Raw genomic sequence first — 20,168 nt, 5'->3', positions numbered from 1 at the left:
ACTTCTGACTTACTTAATGCAACTTGCAGTTCAATTGTTTCTCTTTGTAATGCTTGTTTTGCTAATTTATCCACCTCCTCATTTCCCTTTATACCTACATGTGCCAGAACCCACATAAACCTAATTACTGTACACTCTCGAATTATTCGTGTTTGTACTTGTAAAATTCTAAACGGAATATCTTGTTGGCTGGATTTGAAAGATCTCAGGCTCTTAAGGACTGAAACAGAGTCAGAACATATTAAAATGTATCCTGGTGGGTTCTTCTACCCACTGTAAAGCCATGAATACCGCCAGCATTTCCACTGTATATACTCCCAAATAATTTGAACTTCGTTTTATTCCACTTTCTTTCCATTTTGGTACTATAAATGTTGCTCCAGTTGTCTCATGCTCTGGAACTTTTGACCCATCTGTAAATATTTGTATATATTGGGGGTAATTAACACTGACATGGGTTGAAAATTCTGTTGGTAAATCTATTTCCCCTATATGCATGTCTATTTGTGGAGTCTTATGTGCCCACGGCTCTGTTTCTGGGATTACAACTGTTGGGCTCATCTTGACTCTATTAATCCCCATTTCTTTTGCATATATTTTACTAGCCAATCCAAAACGATTTCTTTTATCTTGCTCCCGGCTTTCTATTATCACCATTTTTGTAGGATGTTCCTCTTTATGCCCTTTAAGATTGACCCAGAAATTAATCATTAGCTGTTTCCTCCTTATTTCTAGTGGCATTTCTCCTGTCAGAACTTGTAGAGCTGATATGGATGTTGTTTTTTCTGCTCCACTGCACTGCCTCAGAGCTTGAGCTTGTATCTTATTTATTTTTTCCAATAAAGTTTTTGACGCTTACCCATATACTATACTTCCATAATCAATCACAGACCTAATCAATTTGTCACATACAGTATATCGTTTTTAATGAGGAGAAGTTTGCCCCCCATTCCACTCCATTTAAACTCCTCATGATGTTTATTACTTTCTGACATTTTCCAACAATTTTATTTATATGATCTGCCCATGTTAATTTTGTGTCAAATAAGATTCCTAAAAGTCTAAAAGCTTTCACCCTGTCCAATGTTCTTTCATACATTTTCAGGTTCATTTCTGGAAGGAATTATTTTCTTTGTGAAATGACTGTATTTGTATTTTCTGCTGAGAATTTAAATCCCCATTCATATGCCCATTTTTCTACCTTTATTATTGCTTCTTGTATCTTTGTATTTATATGCAGAATGTTCTTTCCCCTTTTCCAAATTGCCCCATCATCGCAAAAAGAGATCTTCCTATATCTGGTTGAACTTGGGGAAAAAACATAATTAATCATTATAGAAAACATTAATGGACTGATTACACTTCCTTGTGGAGTCCCATTTTCTATTTCATATCTATTTGATATTTCATTTCCTACCCTTACCTGAATATTCCTATTTCCCATAAAATCCTCTATCCACTTGAAAATTCTTCCTCCTATATTCATCATTTTTAGTTTTATCAGAAGACCCTCTTTCCACATCATGTCATATGCTTTTTCAACATCAAGAAATACCGCTATAACTGATTCTTTATTTATCTGTGCTTTTCTAATTTCATTTTCCAGACACACAACAGGATCCATTGTTCCTTTTCCTTTTCTAAATCCACTCTGGTATTTTGTTATTAGTCCTCTCTTTTCTACAGAATATGTTAACCTTTCTGTGGCCATCCTTTCCATAGGCAACAGGGGTTCGTTCAATGCCTTGTAAGGTTCAGTGGCAAGAGAGAGAGAGAAAGAAAGAAAGAGGTCAACTTTAACTAACACTTTTTTGAGTGCATGTAGAATATACTGTATTATGCAACTTGGCCTAAAATAAATACATTACAATTGTATATTTAATATAAATAAAGAATGCATAAGATGTAATCTTAAATGTATCCTGCATAGTCATTCTTATTGTACTTTTTTTTTGTTTTTGTTTTTGCTTTTCTTTAGTTTTATTAAATCAGTTCAACTTTCCACTAACTGTGCGCTGTTGAGGTTTTAACGCACAATATTGATGTCATAAGGTTATGTCTTTAAACCAAAATATTATACAGTTTATACTGAAAAACACAGAGAAGACAACCCAATTTGTTGATTTTAGTTGTTAATAAAACATAAAATCTCAAATAGACTGCCTCTTGTTGCTTTTGCATTTTAACCCTCCTATTGTCCAAGGGTCATTTTTGACCCGGGACAGGTAAAGAATACGTTATAAATACAGCATACTTTGTGGTAATGGAACCAAAAGTTGTGATTTTGTCAAGACCATTAGAACAAAAACAAAAAATGTGGCCCGTATGGGAAGAACCAGTTTTGGCCTTTCACCTTCTGACATTGTGGATTTTTTTGCAGCTTTAAATATTATTATTATTTTGTACATCCATGAATTAAATTTGATCTAAAAATATGGGCCTCTAGCCCCGTACTGTTCTAGCTCCACCACCTGCTCCACTCATTACTACATCTTTCCCACAAATTGCAGACTATCCTCTCAAACAGGGTTTGTGCACACATGCAGAAAGATTATTTTATACCATTTTTAACAGGTAATATGTTAGTAAATAATTATTCTAATAGGATTTTAGATTATAGGGTACATACAATGGGGCCAAAAGCCCCCATTATGGTAAAATACCTATTGGATGTTAGTTTTTCCAAAATCGCTAGATGGCAGAAAAAACCCACTACAGCACTTACCCAAAGCCCAGAAACACTGCAAAAAATTGTTTGACATAAGTGGAAAGAAGAGGATTTGTAGCAATGGAAGTGCACAAAAAAAAAAAAAAAAAAAAAAAGGCAGAATAAATCAGTTGTTGTGCCATAGCTGGGATATTATAAAATGGCTAAAGTGATTGAAAAAAAAAAAAAAAATCTTTATACAAGACACCCTTTACTAATGTTTGCTAAGTTTTTTTTTCTTTCTTAAAATTAATGTTGCTCCCTTAATATTAAAAATATACTGTTATATATATATATATATATATATATAATTATTTTTATATTTTTTTCCAATAATTATACACTTTTGGACCACAATAAAATCAGATTTTCGTTAATGGAGGTCTTTAGCATTGTTGTACACTTATCAAGAATTTATGCAGTTTGAATGGTTTTCAATGCAGGTCAAAAATGACCCGAAGAAAGGATAAAAGAAGGGTGTAGTTTCTTAAGACAATAAGAGGGTAAACTGAGAAACTACATAGAATATTTATGCTTTTAAATACATATGACACAAGACCATTAAAAATTAACAAGGCAAAAACAATTTACATGTTAAATGCCATTTACACTTTCACTTACACTTCATTATTCATCCACAGTGACTTACAAATGATTCTGTTTCACAAAATGTTGAAAATCGTTCCATCATACTCAGATTAGAGAAACCAGGTGAGTAGGCAACAGGTCTCAAGAACTCATGAAGGGAAATGAGTTGGCGGTATAGGCACAATTTCAGAATATACAGAGGAAGAGATTGTCAGTGGTGTGCATGCACACAGAAGGCAAAAATGAAAGAGCAACTTTATGTGTCAAAAGGAAATGTATCATGTTCAGAGGCACACAGCATCCTGTTATACAGTATGAGCCTATTAAGTTCACATGAGGGCAATTATGCTTGTCATTATCTACATTAGTATCAGCATTGGGCAAAATCCAGAATAAAAAGAAAAAAATGGCTTCCATTCAATTCATGAGTTGGAATTTGAATTTAATTCGCCATCCGGCACACGATGCTGAAATGGAATTTGAATTGAAATGGCAGGAAGAGGAATTTACTGAAGTCCAATTCAAAGAAATTCAACACAGGTAAATGTATTCTAGGAAATGAAATATTCCACCATGGTCCATAAAATAAACTCAGCATAAATAGAAACGTCCTCTCACTTTCAACTGCTTTTATTTCCAGCAAACTTAACATGTGTAAATATCTCTATGATCATAAAGACATTCAACAACTTCAACATAAACTGAACAAGTTTCACAGACATGTGACAAACAGAAATGGAATAATGAGTCCCTGAACGGGGGGGAGAAATCGATCCTGCTCCAGAGTACAGGCCTCGCTGTAACGTTCATTCCTTCGACGATAAACGGGAGTCTAACCATCACCCCTGGTGAGACAAAACCGCGACTCTTCAGTGAAGAGGACTTTTCGCCAGTCATGTCTCGTCCAGCAAAGGAGGGTTTGTGCCCATAGGTGACGTTGTTGCCGGCGATGTCTGGTAAGGACCTACCTTACAACAGGCCTATGAGCCCTAAGTCCAGCCTCTCTCAGCCTATTGCAGATAGTCTGAGCACTGATGGAGGGATTGTGCATTCCTGGTGTAACTCAGTTACAGTAACAGTTGTTGTGGCCATCCTGTATCTGTCCCACAGGTGTGATGTTCGGATGTACCAATCCTGTGCAGGTGTTGTTACACGTGGTCTGCCACTGCGAGGATGATCAGCTGTCCTTCCTATCTCCCTGTAGTACTGTCTTAGGCATCTCACATTACGGACATTGGAGTTTATTGCCCTGGCCACATCTGCAGTCCTCATGCCTCCCTGCAGCATGCCTATGGCACGTTCATACAGGTGAGCAGCCACCCTAGGCATTCTGGTGTTTTTCAGAGTCAGTAGAATGGTCTCTTTAGTGTCCTAAGTTATTTTAACTGTGACCTTAATTGCCTACTGTCTGTAAACTGTTAGTGTCTTAACGACCATTCCACAGGTGCATGTGCATTAATTGTTTATGGTTCATTGAACAAGCATGGAAAACATTGTTTAAACCCTTTCCAATAAAGATCTGTAGAGTTTATTTGGATTTTACAAAATTATATTTAAAATACAGTATCCTGAAAAAGGGATGTTTCTTTTTTTGCTGAGTTTTAAGTTAATTTACCTAATTAAAAATGTTACAAATTTCAAACATTGGCATTTCTGTAAGGATTACCCTGGTGACCACTAGGGGTCGCTATATATGTTTATTGTTCGCTTATTATGGGTTTTGCCTTTTGTTCATTGGATCTTGTGTTTATTAGTGTCAGGTGTCCCTTGTTTGCTCATTAGTCTCTGTATATTTAATCCCTGTGTTTTCCTCTGTTCTTGGTCAATTTTTGCTCTTCATGGATGTTTGTAGTGTGAGTTTTAGTTCTAGTTTTTTTTTGTTTTTTTTTTTTTGTTTGTTTGTTTGTTTTTTGTCTCGCCTGAGCATTGCTTTGTGTTGCACTTTACCTTTTCTTTAATAAACCACGTTTGGATCCACACCCTTGCTCTCTTAGACTCCACTGCGTTACAGAATAACTGACCCCACTATGGATCTGGCGGCTTTGCAACAGTTGTCTCTCAGACAAGGAGGCGGTGCCATCGAGCAGTATACAGAGCAGTTCTGCAGTCTCGCCCAGGTTCTCAGTTAGGGAGATATTGCGCTCAAGGACTGCTATTGTTTTGGACTCAACGAGCCTGTGAAATCCTGTCTGCCAGGAGGCAGATGTGAACTTTCCTTGGTTGAATTCATTGACTATGCTTTGTAGCTCACATTCTCCTCCTACACTGTGGGGTATGGCAGCAACCCCACTGCAGCACCCAGCTCTCTTTCACTGGAGGCCGTTCCCCTGTCACTGACAGCGTCCACGGCCACAGAGGCCGTTCCCCTGTCGCTGCCAGCGTCCATGGCCACGGAGGCAGATCCCCTACTGCTGTCAGTGTCCATGTACACGGCCACGAAGACCGTTCCCCAGGCGTTGCCATCGTTCATGGCCACGGAGGCCGTTCCCCAGGTGCTACCAGCGCTCCCGACCACTGTGGCCATCTACGAGCCTGTCCAGTTCCCTGATGCTGTCGATGAGCCTGTCCACTCCCCAGAGGCCCCTGCTTAGCCTGCTGACCCCTGTCCAGTGGCCGCCACCCACATCCAGTCTGATCCCTGTCCAGCGGCTGCCCACGTCCAGTCTGACCACTGCCCTATGGCTGCCCAGGTCCAGTCTGACCACTGCCCAATGGCCTCCCAAATCCAGTAAGACCACTGTCCAGCGACCGCCCTTGTTTGGTCTGACCCCAGTCCAGCAGCCGCTCCTTTCCTGAGGCCTCCTCCCAGGCCGCCAGACCCTGCCACTTTCCTGAGGCCTCCTCCCAGGCCGCCAGACCCCACCTCTTTCCTGAGGCCTCTACCCAAACCGCGGACTTCACTCTCTTCCTAGTGCCACCTCCCTGGCCTCCGAACCCTGCTCCCTTCCTGAAGCCATTCCCCTGGTCACTAGCTCCACCCTGGTCCCCTAGTCCACACTGGTCTCTGGGTCCTCTGCTGGCTCTGCCCTGGCCTCCTGTTCCAAGCTAGTCTCCAGGCCCTCCGCCCGATCCCACTTGTTTGCCGGGTCCACTTTGCCCTTTTACGACCACTCCTAATTCCCTAGGACTCTCAGTCACTCTTGCTCTTCTCCCGTGCCCTCCTGAACTGCCAGCTCCATAATCTCCTGCTCCTCCCATGAACTATTTTAGTTTATTATGTGTTAATGTTTTGAACACCTGCTACTCTGCTCATGTTTGTTAAACAAGCTTTAATATGTAGGAATATGTAATGTAGGAACATTGACTCATTTATGGATATTATTTAGTAAAAGTGAATGTTTATCACTTTTGTATATCTTCCTGGGTGCCGACATGTTTGTGTGACGCTGCTTTCCTGCAGCCAGCACTCATGTACTGTATGTGCGAGTATGCTAGAAGAGCGCTGAGATTTTGCAAACTGTGTGTTGATCCATTAATATATAGATGTGCTCAAAGAATTTGCAAAGTTTAAGTCACGAGCTAGGACATTTGCGATTTTTGCAAAACTCCTATATTACAAGACTGGCATGAAACTTCCAAATTTTGGAAAATGTAGGAACCATTTTTTTCTCAGTCGCCTATTTGCAAAAATAGCCTATTTAGAAAAATCAATAATAGGCTTTAAAAACTGTCAGTTGTACACAATGTGCGTCAATATATTGACCCGAAAGGGACAAGATAGTGTTTTAAAAAATCAAGTTGAAGTACATAATGATAATGCAATTTCTGATCTTGCCTTGTTTCCTCTTAATTCCCTGTCCTGGTCCTTTTGTGTTTCCCCCTGTCTCGTGTCTTGACCCCACCCTCGTTTGCCTTGTTATCTGTTCATTTGCCCCACCTACCCTCCTCGCTTGCCTCTTGATTTCTCCCCCCTTTATATTATCCTTGTGTCTCTTAACTTGTGCTGGAGACTTCCTCGTGGTTACTGTACCTCTTTTCTGTCCTTTGTGTTTCCACATCTGTCTGTTTTAAAATTTTTCATTAGATTCTAGGTCCAGCGCTTTCTGTTTTGTTTTCTAGTTTTCTAGTTTGTTTTGTTTTTTGGCCTCTCATTGGAGTTTTGGTTTGCTGCCCTGTTGGCATCAGTCTGGGCCTTTTTGTTCTGTTTTGCATATTGTTTTTTTATTTATTTTGTAAAAATAAATACTTTAAGAGTTTCTGACAGTTGTCTGCACTTGGATTCAGTATAAAAATCCCTGACACTTTTAGTTTCAGTAGCATTTAAAGATTTACTATATAGATAACAGCTCGCAGATAACATTTAAACTGTTTTATTATCACTTTTGATTATAAATTCCATGGCCCTATATGTATCCACAGAGGTCTGGGCTAAGCCCAAAATATCCACTGACCCTGGAACCGCCCCTGGTTAAAAGAAAAATCTGGCTTTTACACCGTTTCCATTTAATACCTTTTATCATGGTTTAATTATGTTTGATCTGATGTGACCTTAAGTTATGAATTGAATTAACACAATGAACATTGGCATAACCTGAATGAATAATTGCTATTACTATTAATACATAACCTGCTTCGTTGTATAACTCGGCTCATATTAGCCATAGTGGTCAAAACATTTAGTTGAGTATCTGGATGCCCATCTCAGATAGACTGGCTCATTTAATTTTCTGTTTGTGACTGAATCATCTGAAATGACAGTGTCTATGGGTGAAAAACTTTTGGAGAAACATTTTGCTCACTCAGTTGCTGCTGTCACCATTTGACCGTATTAGCACACCACAAAATGGACAGGAAATTTAGAGCTTATAGAACATCTACAATGCATTTAAAGAAAGTGTCAACAGCTCTACGTAAAGATAAAGTAGGTGTTTATTTGACAGATGATTTATTTATTATTTTATTAATTATCTAGTTTATCCCTATGTGTAAGCTTTAATTCATTTTCCTTGTTCATTTGAAATATCTTTCCACTGAGACAATGTACCCCATTATGGTGTTCCGGATTGGTTGGAATTAAAGTGGCAGCCCACCATCCCTGGTGATTTTGATCCATCTAGACACTTTGATATTTGAGAATGCAACCATGAGCGAAATCATTAGTTAATTAAATACTTTCAATTTATAGCCTTAATATATGTGTTTAAATTATAACAAGACATCAGAATAAGACAGTTAACAGTATTTCCATTTTTCCTTTGCCATACTTCTAGCGATGTTGGTCTTCATTTGATTGCTGTGTTTGTTTCTCTCACTTGTAATCTGTAAACTAAGGTTCATGAAGCCATAATTAGACCATGTGGCTGATTGGCCTGGGACTGAGCGTTATACACTTCTTTTTTCTTTTCTTTTTCCCCCCCTTTTTACCCAATTTGGAATGCCCAATTCCCAATGCGCTTTTAAGTCCTCGTGGTCACGTAGTGATTCGCCTCAATCCGGGTGGTGGAGGACGAATCCCAGCTGCCTCCGTGTCTGAGACTGCCAATTTTTGTACCGCTAAAATAACTGGAAGTGATCTATACTGGAAGCGATGTGCATTCAAGGTTTCAAATGGCTGTGCCCTAGTTGCGTTGAAAAATAAGGTGTATTAAGCTGTATTTAGCGCCTGATTAAAAGACAAACAAAATCGTTTTATGATGCATATCACTTTTGTAAATACAACAATTAATGTCATTTAAATGTCACCTATCATATTATGTCATCAAAGCTATAATACGTCAAATTTTACATTTATAGTTTTTGTTTTTGCAGTTATCCTGCTTTGTTAACATGCCGCTAGCTAATTATTCTGCTAACTTAGCATTCCACTTGCTGTTTAGGCTGCTAGCTTAGCATTTACTCTAAGCAAGTTACAACACTAAGAGGAGAATTTACTAAGAATGAATTGCGCACTGTAAAAGCGACGGTTATTTGCACACGCTGTCTGCGCTGGTTTAGCGTGCTATTTGCACAAGCAATTCCGATCTTGCAGGCCAATTCTTAGTGCTGTATAGCAGAGGGTGCAGCAGACCACCGTTATCTGACACACTTTGGCAGGACTGAACAGCATCACTGATGATGTAGTCACCTGAATCTTCTCTTTAACATGCCGAAAGTGTGCTTGACTACACTGTGCGCATCTGGATAAATGCCAGGTTATAACACTCTTCTCCATCATTTGATCACTATTTGATACTGTTGATATGACTGATAGAAAATATACGCAAACATTTATTTTAAATAAAATTCATTTTTATTCATATCCATTGCTTTAGCTGCCTTCCCATTGCATGGATGCAAGCTGCTCTTAACACCCTCCTCTATCCCCAGCTCTACCTCTTGAATGGCAGCTTTGCCTTTTAGTTTATCTCTACATCTGTCTCATTGTTCTGTGCTCTAAGATTACAATTGATTGCCTGTTGGAATTCTTATCTTCAATGTGTTACTGTGCCTTGCTCATGATTTTTCAACATATTATAGAGTATTTTAAGTTCTATTAAAAGTAATTTATTTTATTATGTAATGAAAGATGTTGCACTGTCAGAATATTTTTAAAAAATTGCAATGTTGAAATATTTCTGCTGGATCTGTTCTGTTACCCCCTGCTCTGTCCATGCATGGCTGCATGGATGGGCAGAGAGTTGCCCAGAACAGAACCATACCGACAACACCAACAGATTGCTTCAATTGTCTAGAAGTGAATAAAGTATTCATTCAAATATTCAAGTGAAGTATTCATTTGATGGAAGTGGTCCTGGCTGAATTTACATTCTTTCATTTGGACGTTTGTTTAATGAAAGCCTGTCTGAGGAATGCCACAGCTAAGCCCAAAGTATTTTTATTCATTCCACCAGACATACTTGGAAAAAAACAGTAAACAAAACTGGTTGATTGAAATAATCAAGTTTCTGCCCATTAACATGTGAAGCAGTAATGTTTTGCACTGTATACAGAAACATACTATAAGAAAAAAATATATCAGAAACAATCATTCTCAAACAATTTTTCTAAAAACAAGAAGTTGCAAAACTCTTCCTTTAAGATCAAGTAATGTCAGATCTAACAGATCTAAATTGTTTCTGGCAGATAACATCCAGAGCTATTCTTTCGGTCAGGCTATATGAAAGATATATATGAACAATATTTCATCCAGTGATGGCCAGAGTGAATAATCGTTGCCCTTTGATATTGATTTGGGTGGAATTAAATGGAAAACTATGCAAGTTGCACTCTGTGGCACTGCAGAATTTTGATGGCGAGTGTTGGAGGTGTGTGCGAACCTTTATAGAAAATAATTGTTACAAATTTTAGAAAGTCGTCCATGTCGTCTGCCAGACGCGTCCAATGTGCGACCCCATTTAATTTACACTGCCGCTCACACTTTGCCAAAGTTGTGTTTGAAAAGACAAAAACTATTGTGCAATGAGCAGCCCTATTTATATCTGAAGAAAATCCCGATATATATTGATAAACTTAAAGACATTCTTCCAATTATTTATAACAAGATCAATGGAAACATGGGTAAATGCTTCACGGTGCAACTCCATAACCCCCATTATATTTTTAAATGGAACCATTTCTACATTCCTAACCACTTTTGCTCAATTCAGTGATGAATGCATTATTACCATATGCCCTAGTTTTAATGTGGCTTTCCATTAGATTTGTTCTTTAAAAGCTTTTGAAGCAGTTACATTCAAAGAGCTATCTAGACATCAAGGCAAAGGGGAACAAAAAAAGAAAATTTTGATAATTGTTTTTCCTGGTTTTTATGGTGTCCATCCTGTTTGAATCTTTGCCCATGCTGTTGCTGAATTCTCCATTCATCTTAAGTCAATGAGCTTGTATATAAAAGTAGAAGCTTCTTAATTAGCCTGAGGGCTCTAAGACATGAAATTGATGTAAATGTTTCTAAGAACTGCTATGCTATTTTCTTGGCAAATCTTTTTGTAAAGAAATGAAAAATGCATAATCATTGAGCATATTTTTGAACCCACAGCTATAACTGCCCTTGAGGCATCCAACAAGAAAAGAAAAAAAAACAATAAAGTTTGCTACATGCCACCATGTGGGAGATTACAAGAGAACCTATTACCTAAAGTAAACAAAAACAGCAATGCCACACAAACCTTATTCACATCAAAGCTACCAAGAGAGGTCTGTGGAAGACTATAATTGGCAGATAAGTGTGTCATCTCCTTCTTTTATTATTAAGTGCTTTTGAAGGCTGGGAAATGAAGTGGTTCACTGGCAACATTTTCTTTCCCAGTTTAATTTCTGAACGTCACAAAGGATCCTTTGAAATAAAGTAGTTATCATTCTTGCCCAGAGCATGGCAGTTTGCTTTTATTCTTCAGTGTAGTGTTTCTCAACTGGTGGGTTGTAAACTGGAAATGAGTCACAGGTCTGTTCTGTTGGGGTTTCTCTCATATAGCCAGACCTTTGACTGAAGGTGCTTGGTTCGATTGCTTGTTCCAAAACCAAGTTAAGTTCCTCCCTCTCTATGTCCCCACAGGTTTCTGTTTACATCTCACTTTAACGGAATAGGACAGACTGTGTTCATATCCGCAGCGAACTGTACCAGAGTTCAAATAAACCCCAGACCACCTTTTCAAAGCGGATTTGGGTGATTTTTTTCACAGGTTTTGGAAACTTGCACACCCGAGTTCGGAGAACAGCATTCACATCAACTAACAGGGTTCTCATTATCATGGAAATATCAAGAAATTTTAAAACTGTGATTTCCAGGCCAGGAATAGTCATGGTAACTGATAAAATCTAAAAGTCATGGCAATTTCTACAGTAAAAAATGCTATGTAAATTTTGTTTTTTTTTTTTTTTTAAATAATAACTTGGCAAAAATGACATTAATCACAATTAGTGTCACTGTCGAAATTAATGTGAATGCAGTAATATTGACTGAATTTCAACAGAAAAACCCATCGCAAAGTACATTTTCATGTTTTTTATTAAATATGCTTAATGCTGTAGATTCAAATTTGATACCTTATTGTACATAATTTAATGAGGTTACCCATGATTGCAGATGCTAAAAAAATAAGTGATTTTTATTTATAATTTGTGCGAGGATTTACATGGGCTATGTTTTGTCTTTACTGTTACAGATTTTGATGGAACAACCAATAACAGCCCTCAAATGTACTTCCTGAAGCAACAGTGTCCTTTTAGGGGGGTTTAATAGGCCACTGAGCTGTTACCTATTAAAGGGATAGTTCTCCACAAAATGAAAATTCGGTCATAATAAAGCAAGCATCTAGGCATTAGACTGTTGTAAACTTGCACATTAGGATCGGTTGTCGTTACTGAGAATTACAGACCAATTTAAGCGTCTCTGGTTCGCCATTGCCATTTGATCCCTTACAAAAAATATTTCTTGAATTCTAAAATTTGCCGCAAATTTGTTACTATTTTCACCCAATATTTTAGTTGGAAGAAAGCGACATCAAGGGAATGCCATGACATGGTGCAGAGGGAGATACGGGCAACAGAGGAAGAGGAGAGACATTTCAGCGCAGTAGCTAAGAGACAACAGGGCAGCTGGACACGTTGAGAGGATGTGGGACAGAGGTCCCTGAAATGACAGGAGATATGGAGTATGGAAGAACACTGGACAAAGTTTCTTCCCTGCTCCATCTATGATGTTCTGCCTTCACCAACCAACCTTCATTGGTGGGTACTAGCAGAGAGCCCTGGATGTACTCTGTGTGGAAGACCAGCTAGCTTGGAGCACATCCTTTCTTCCTGCAAAGCTGGCCTAACAGAAGGGAGGTTCCGGTGGAAGCACGATCAGGTGTTAGCCCAGTTGGCAGATGAATTGAAAAAGCAGGCAAAGAGGAGGACAAAATGAAAGCAAAAAGTGACTGGTCCCCATTTTATTAACTTCCTCAGGCCAGGAGAGAAGCAAGTCGTTCTGCCCAAAGCAATTAATTGGGAGATACAGGCAGACCTCAGATGGCAGCTCAAATTTCCTGAGGAGATTACAAGCACAAACCTTCGGCTAGATATCGTCCTCTGGTCATGTGGCCCAAACAGGTAATCCTCATTGAGCTTACAGTACCCTGGGAAGAGAGGACTGAAGAGGAACACAAACAAAAGTTGCAGAAGTATCAGTCTATCATCCTGGAGAGCCAGCAGAGGGGATGGAAGCCCTGGAACATACCAGTAGAGTTTGGTTGCAGGGGCTTTCCAGGAAAATCACTCTGGAGTGCTTTAGGGTTACTTGGCGTCAAAGGTGTACTACAGAAGAGGCTAAATACAATGATGTAAGCATAGGTTTTCACGATTACATTATCGCAGAAGCTGTAATTGTAATCACAATTAATTTTTTGATTAATTGTGGAGTCCTATGCATGAGAGATGCTTGTTCACATGAGACCTTGTGCTGTTCTTGCTTACACAAGGTTTAAGTTCGAGCCATTGTGAACCAATTTCTCTCATGCAATCATGCACGTGCATACGAAAGCTATGGCGGAAGTCAAGATTTTCACTGTAAAATGTAAAATAACTGTAAAATAATTGCATTTGTTAAATGTTTCTCACAAAATCATATGCCTTTGAAAGACTTGCAATATGACTTCAGAAGAAAAATGTCATACCGGTTTGAAATGACATTTCATTTTTAATTATTACAATTCATTTTCAAAAGATACAATTCTGAGCACAGGTCACAAAAACATAATCTATGCAAAGCAAACTTTGCTTACAGGAAGTATACACAACAATTGCTTTATAAAAACATCTGCTAAACGACACTATAAAAAACTGTATGATTCCTAATATATAAAATTCTATATTTTCTGACTTACCTTTTGATTGTAATTTAGGTTGATGGATTCATATTGACGTGTTCTTTCTGGATTCATAATTCATTAGGTTGGGAAAATCTCTATGGGTTTCATGACGGGATAACAGACACAGATTCATTTATGCATTAAGCCAATGCCTGTTAATTATGTATTTCCATCTGTTCCGTTTAGAGTTACTAGCCATGGACAATAAATCATTCTGTAGATGCCAACATTTTCCAAGTATCCATATCAGACATATGAGATTGTAATGAGTCTGTAATCCCATTTCAAACTCCCGGTGAAGGTGACATTTACAAACCCAAAGACTTGATTCCACCGCATGTATTAAGCATAAAAAATTACGATTGTTTTACCCATGAACTTATTTTTTTTTATTGTTGCATAGATTGTGCCTTTTAAAAGTATTGTATAGTTTCAATAGGATCATAAATTGTATCACTGATAAGCAGTGTTGGGTAAGTTACTCTAAAAAAATAATAATTACTAACTACTAATTACATCTCCTACAGTGTAATTAGATTGCTGAACTAATTACTCTATCTGAAAAGTAACTGCATTACTTATTACTTTCTAAAACCCTTATCAACCTCGACCAGATGAAAAATACAAGGATAGACATGAAACTGTTCTTTTAATTCTTTCAAATAAATCATGCATGAACTGGTCAAAGAATTTAAGGTTGCAGCATTAAATTAGAAAACATATATTTTAACATTTAGACATAACATTTCGATTTTAAAATCACTATTGTTTTATATAGAATTGTTCTATAGTCTATAAAGTATTTAACACAATTACATCAAAAGTAACTGTAATTAAATTACTGAAAAATTAAGAGTAATCCCTTTAATGTTTCAATGAAAAAGTAATTTAAAAAAATTTTTTTTCATTATATTTATTTATCACACATTATATGTTTTTGCACATATATAGTGAAATTCTTTTTTCCCACATATCCCAGCTAAGCTGGGGTCAGAGTGCAGGGTCAGCCATGATACAGCACCCCTAGAGCAGTTAGGGTCAAGGGCCTTGCTCAAGGGCCCAACAGTGGCATCTTGGCAGTGCTGGGGCTTGAACCCCCAACCTTCTGATCAATAACCCACAGCCTTAACCGCTGAGCCACCACTGCCCTTACTACATTTAATTACAGTAATTAATGACTTAGTAATGCATTAAACCCAACACTGCTTATAAGTTGTATACCTACACTCTAAAAAATGCTGGGTTAAATACAACCCAATTTTCCAACCAGCACTGGTTTAATATCGCACCAACCTTGCATTGGGTTAAATTAACCCAGCTGTTTTGGTTACAAAGACCACCAAACCCTGCATGCTGGGTTGCACCAACCCAAAAACTTGGGTTACAGAAAACAACCCAGCATTGGGTCATTGTGTCAGCGCAAATGTTAGGTTAATACAAACCAGTGTTGGGTTACATTAACCCAGCAAATGGGTTATTTATTCAACCCAAATTCTGGTTCACTTTTACAGGAATGCTGGGTTAATTTTATCTAATAAGTGGGTTGATATTTTCGGTTGTTTTATCCTTTAATGTTTTTAAATAAACCACACAATAAATTAATTTGATCCCTCTTTTATTTTGGATTCATATTAATACACACAATAAGTGCATTTAAACTTATTTTACAAAAGTTTTAATAAGGAGCTTGTAGAACATTAACGTACAATGTATTATTAATTTTACTAAATTAGGCATTAAAAACTCTGGTTCCAGTGGTCTCCGAGCTCCCTTCAATGGAGACCACTTTCTCCCCAGCCTCGGTGGTCCTGGGGATCCCCATAAAGCCTCCCATGACTCCGCCTTCCGAGCCTCCCACAGCAGTGCTCACAGCCGTCCGGAAAAGGAGGAGAAGGGCTCCTACTCCCCAGTCGCTGCCAGCGCTCATGGCCACAGAGGTCATCCCCCTGTCACAGCCTGTGTTCATGGCCATGGAGACCATTCCCCTGTCACTGCCTGTGCTCACGACCATGGAGGCTGTTCCCTAGTCGCTGCCAGTGCTTACGGCCATGGAGGTCGTTCCCCTGTCACTGCCAGTGTTCACGGCCACGAAGCCCGTTCCCCTGTCACTGCCAGTGTTCCCGGCCACAGAGACCGTTCCCCTGTCACTGCCAGTGTCCACGGCCACGGAGGCCGTTTCCCAGTCGCTGCCAGCACTCCTGACCATGGCAACTCTGCCCTGTCACAGTTTGAACCCCTTTTTGACATCTTTCTGTGTCCAAGGACTCTTATGTTGAAATGTATTTTGGTCTTCCTCGTCAAGCCTGTGTTCCTGATTTCATCCCTCATTGTTTCCAGTTGTTTCTCATTTAGTCATTAGTCTTCGTGTGTGTGTATATAGCCCTCATGTTTCCCTTAGTCTTTGTCAGTTCTTGTTTGTTTGTTAGTATGTTAGTTGATGTACGTTACATACAAAGTTAGCCAGCAAACTGCTGTTGCGTATTGTTTCCTTTTGTGCCAATGTTTGATTTTTATCATTGTTCCTCCATCTTCTGAGTTTAATAAATATAAAAAGTTATGCGTTTGGATCCATGCCTCTCGCCTTGTGCTTCCAAACAGCGTAACAAATCACATCCACATAATATAATAGACAAAATACCGCCTGGAAAAACATCATATATATGCAAAACACTCAAAGTTAATGGATATGCACTATTCACACAATTGGTACACATTAAACAAATTTGTTAAAAAAAAAAAAAAAGAAAGAAAAAACACAGGATATATCTGGATTAAACAATGAACATTCAAAGCAGCGACAATGGAGTGTTTTGCATATAGAGTATATGATGTGTTACGGCCCTAGGTATTAGTGCTGTTTTGTCCACCAGATGGCATTGTCTCTTTTCCAGGGTGGAGTCCAGGAACAGGTGCAATTAGTGATGAGTCCTGGATGAGAAGCTTCTAAAAAGGCCCTTCTCCCCAGAGTGTTTGCCTCCCCTCACAATCACCTTGAGTTGTTTGCTTTGGTTTTCCCTGATTTATTGTTCTTTATTTTTCTTTTCATTTCTTTATCTTGCTACATATTTTTAATGTTACATTGACTTTAAAATAAATATTTTTTGTTAATCAAAAATCTTATCCATGTGTGGCCTCCCCTTCATGTTACTCTGCCTTGAGCCGGGTGGTTTCTAGCATATGGGGGCTCGTAGTCCGAGATTGTAGCTGGGATCAGATCAGTAATATCCTTGGGAATATGTTTCACAACACATTGTGTTATTGTTGTTTTGAAATATTTGGTGGGCCTGTTTACTAATTGGCAAGTCAGTCATTTAATGGTATTTAATTGATTGTCAATTAGGCCTATTTAGTGTATGGGGGAGTGCTACGTGGATTTTGGTAATGTGATTATGAGAAAATAATATTTTTATTAACTTTAAGAATTGGGTTAGAGTTAAAAATATTTTCTCCTTTTCATTTTGGAATTTTTCCTGATGCTGGAGATGGGATCGTCCTGAGGTCAAAGTTCTATTACTTTGATGGGGTTGAGCATTTCTGCACATGATCCATTAAGGTGAGTGCGAGATTGTCCTACGTTTGTTGGAGAAAAGTTTAAGTATGGTTTAGACTGGGGGTACATGTGACACCATGCGAGAAGCAGATGTGTGAGCGACTAGCGCTGCGCACTTTGCTAGATTTGTAATTATTTTTATGTTATAATCCGGTGAGATTCGATACACCCAGTTACATATTTGCCTCACAAAATTTGTGCAGAAGCACTGGACTTGAGCAATCTGATGGCAAAATTGTCGTGGGGGTTCTCGTAGGCGTACATGGACCTTTTGAGTTTAAAGGGATTGGCGCTGTCGTGTGCGGGGTTAATGCACACGTTTTTCTTTTTTCTGTTTGTGTTGTTTGGGGGGAAGTTCGGGGTTTTATTGTTGCTCTATTGGGGAATGTGGTCTTCATAATCTTGTTTTTGACACACAGTTTATATTTTCTATTATATCAATATGTCAGTTGTTAATATGAGTGGATTATCTCTCTCCACATGGAATGTGAATGGGTTGGGGAACCCCATAAAAAGAAGGAAGGTTATTTCTTTTCTTAAGCATAAGAAATATGATATAGTGTTTCTTCAAGAAACGCATCTTTCCCCTCAAGAAGAAAATTTGGGAAGATATGGGGTGGACATGTTTTCTTTAGTGCTGGCTCAAGTAAGAGTAGGGGAGTCATTATACTGATAAATAAACATCTACAATTCAAATGTCTCAAACTGAGTAAAGATAAATTAGGAAGAGTCATTATTGTTTTAGGAGAAATTCAGGGGCAAAGATTGATTTTGTCTAATATTTACACACCTAAAGCTGATGATCAAGGCTTTTTTATAGATCTTGAAGGGATTTTGCAAGCTGCTGGCACCCCTCATGATATAATATTGGGAGGAGACTTAATCTTTTGATGGACTCAGTCCTTAATCATAGTGAAGCAAAAGTTTTTAAGCCCCCTAGAGCAACACTGACGCTTCACAGGATGTGTAAAATTCTTGGTCTTACAGATATTTGGAGACTTTTGAACCCATCTGGTAGGGACTATACTTTTTTTCATCAGTCCATAAGATTTATTCTAGAATAGATTTTTTATTTATTTTTTTATTTATATATATATATATATATATATATATATATATATATATATATATATATATATATATATATTTAAGTCTCTCATTTCATCTGTTGTTGATTGCTCAGTTGGAAACATCTTATTCTCAGATCACGCCCTGGTGAGTTTAGAAGTGTTGCCAGGTACAGAGAGAAAGAAATCATATAGTTGGCGCTTTAATGTATCTCTTTTGCAAAATCCTGATTTTCAACAAATGTTAAAGACTGAAATCAGTGTTTATATGGAGACCAACTGGTCCTCAGTATCCTCTGTGGGCGTGGCTTGGGAGGCACTTAAGGAGTTTCTTAGAGGTCGGATCATACAGTATGTCTCATTCACCAAAAAATCCAAAGCACGAGAACTCGTGGAGTTGGAAGGGAATATTAAAAGTGCAGAGGCAGAGCTGAAGCGCCAAATGTCGTCTGATGGCCTCAGAGAATTGACCTGTTTGAAATACAGATATAATAATATTTTGTCACAGAAAGTGGAGTTTTGGTTATTCAGGGCAAGACAGTCATACTTTGAGTCAGGGGACAAAGCAGGGAAGCTTTTGGCTAGATATATAAAGCAGAGAGAGTCTTTTTCTACCATTCTCTCAGTGAAATCTGCTGGTGGTGAAATATTTACCTCGGCCATTGATATTAATAATGCTTTTAAAGAATTCTATCTTGATCTTTATAGTTCCACATCTTCGTCTACTGATGAAGATATTAGAAATTTTGTAGAACCATTAGAACTCCCAAAACTGACGACTGGGCAAAATTTTTTTCTTAATTCTGAGATAACCTTGGAGGAGCTTGGCGATGTAATTAAGGCCCTGCCTACTGGCAAGGCTCCGAGGCCAGATGGCTTTGCCGCTGAATTTTTTAGATCTTTTACTACAGAATTGGCTCCACTTTTGTTAGAAGTTTATAGGGAATCATTAAAGAATGGAAAGTTTCTGCCAACCATGACACAAGCCCGGATCAGTCTGATTCTTAAAAAGGACAAAGATCCAAGCGAGTGTAAAAGTTACCGTCCAATTTCCCTGATCCAGTTAGATGTAAAAATGTTGGCAAAAATTCTGGCTAACTGATTAAGTTATGACATCTCTTATACATATAGATCAGGTGGAGTTTATTAGGGGCCGCAGCTCTTCTAACAACATTAGGCATTTCATTAATATCATGTGGTCAGTGGCGAATGATCAGACTCCGGTCGCTGCCATCTCACTTGACGCCGAAAAGGCATTTGATATGGTAGAATGGGATTATCTTTTTAAGATTTTGGAAATATATGGGTTTGGAAATACTTTTATTGGATGGATTATGTTACTTTATAGACACCCTGTAGTGGCGGTACAAACAAATGGATTCATTTCAGATTATTTTACTCTGGATAGGGGCACTTGGCAGGGTTGCCCTCTTTCCCCATTATTGTTCTGTCTTGCCCTGGAACCATTA

The sequence above is a fragment of the Myxocyprinus asiaticus genome, chromosome 49 (assembly GCF_019703515.2).
Source record: "Myxocyprinus asiaticus isolate MX2 ecotype Aquarium Trade chromosome 49, UBuf_Myxa_2, whole genome shotgun sequence".
Lineage (NCBI taxonomy): Eukaryota > Metazoa > Chordata > Actinopteri > Cypriniformes > Catostomidae > Myxocyprinus > Myxocyprinus asiaticus.
The sequence above is the reverse complement of the archived record's forward strand: the minus strand, read 5'-3'. Positions refer to the sequence as shown.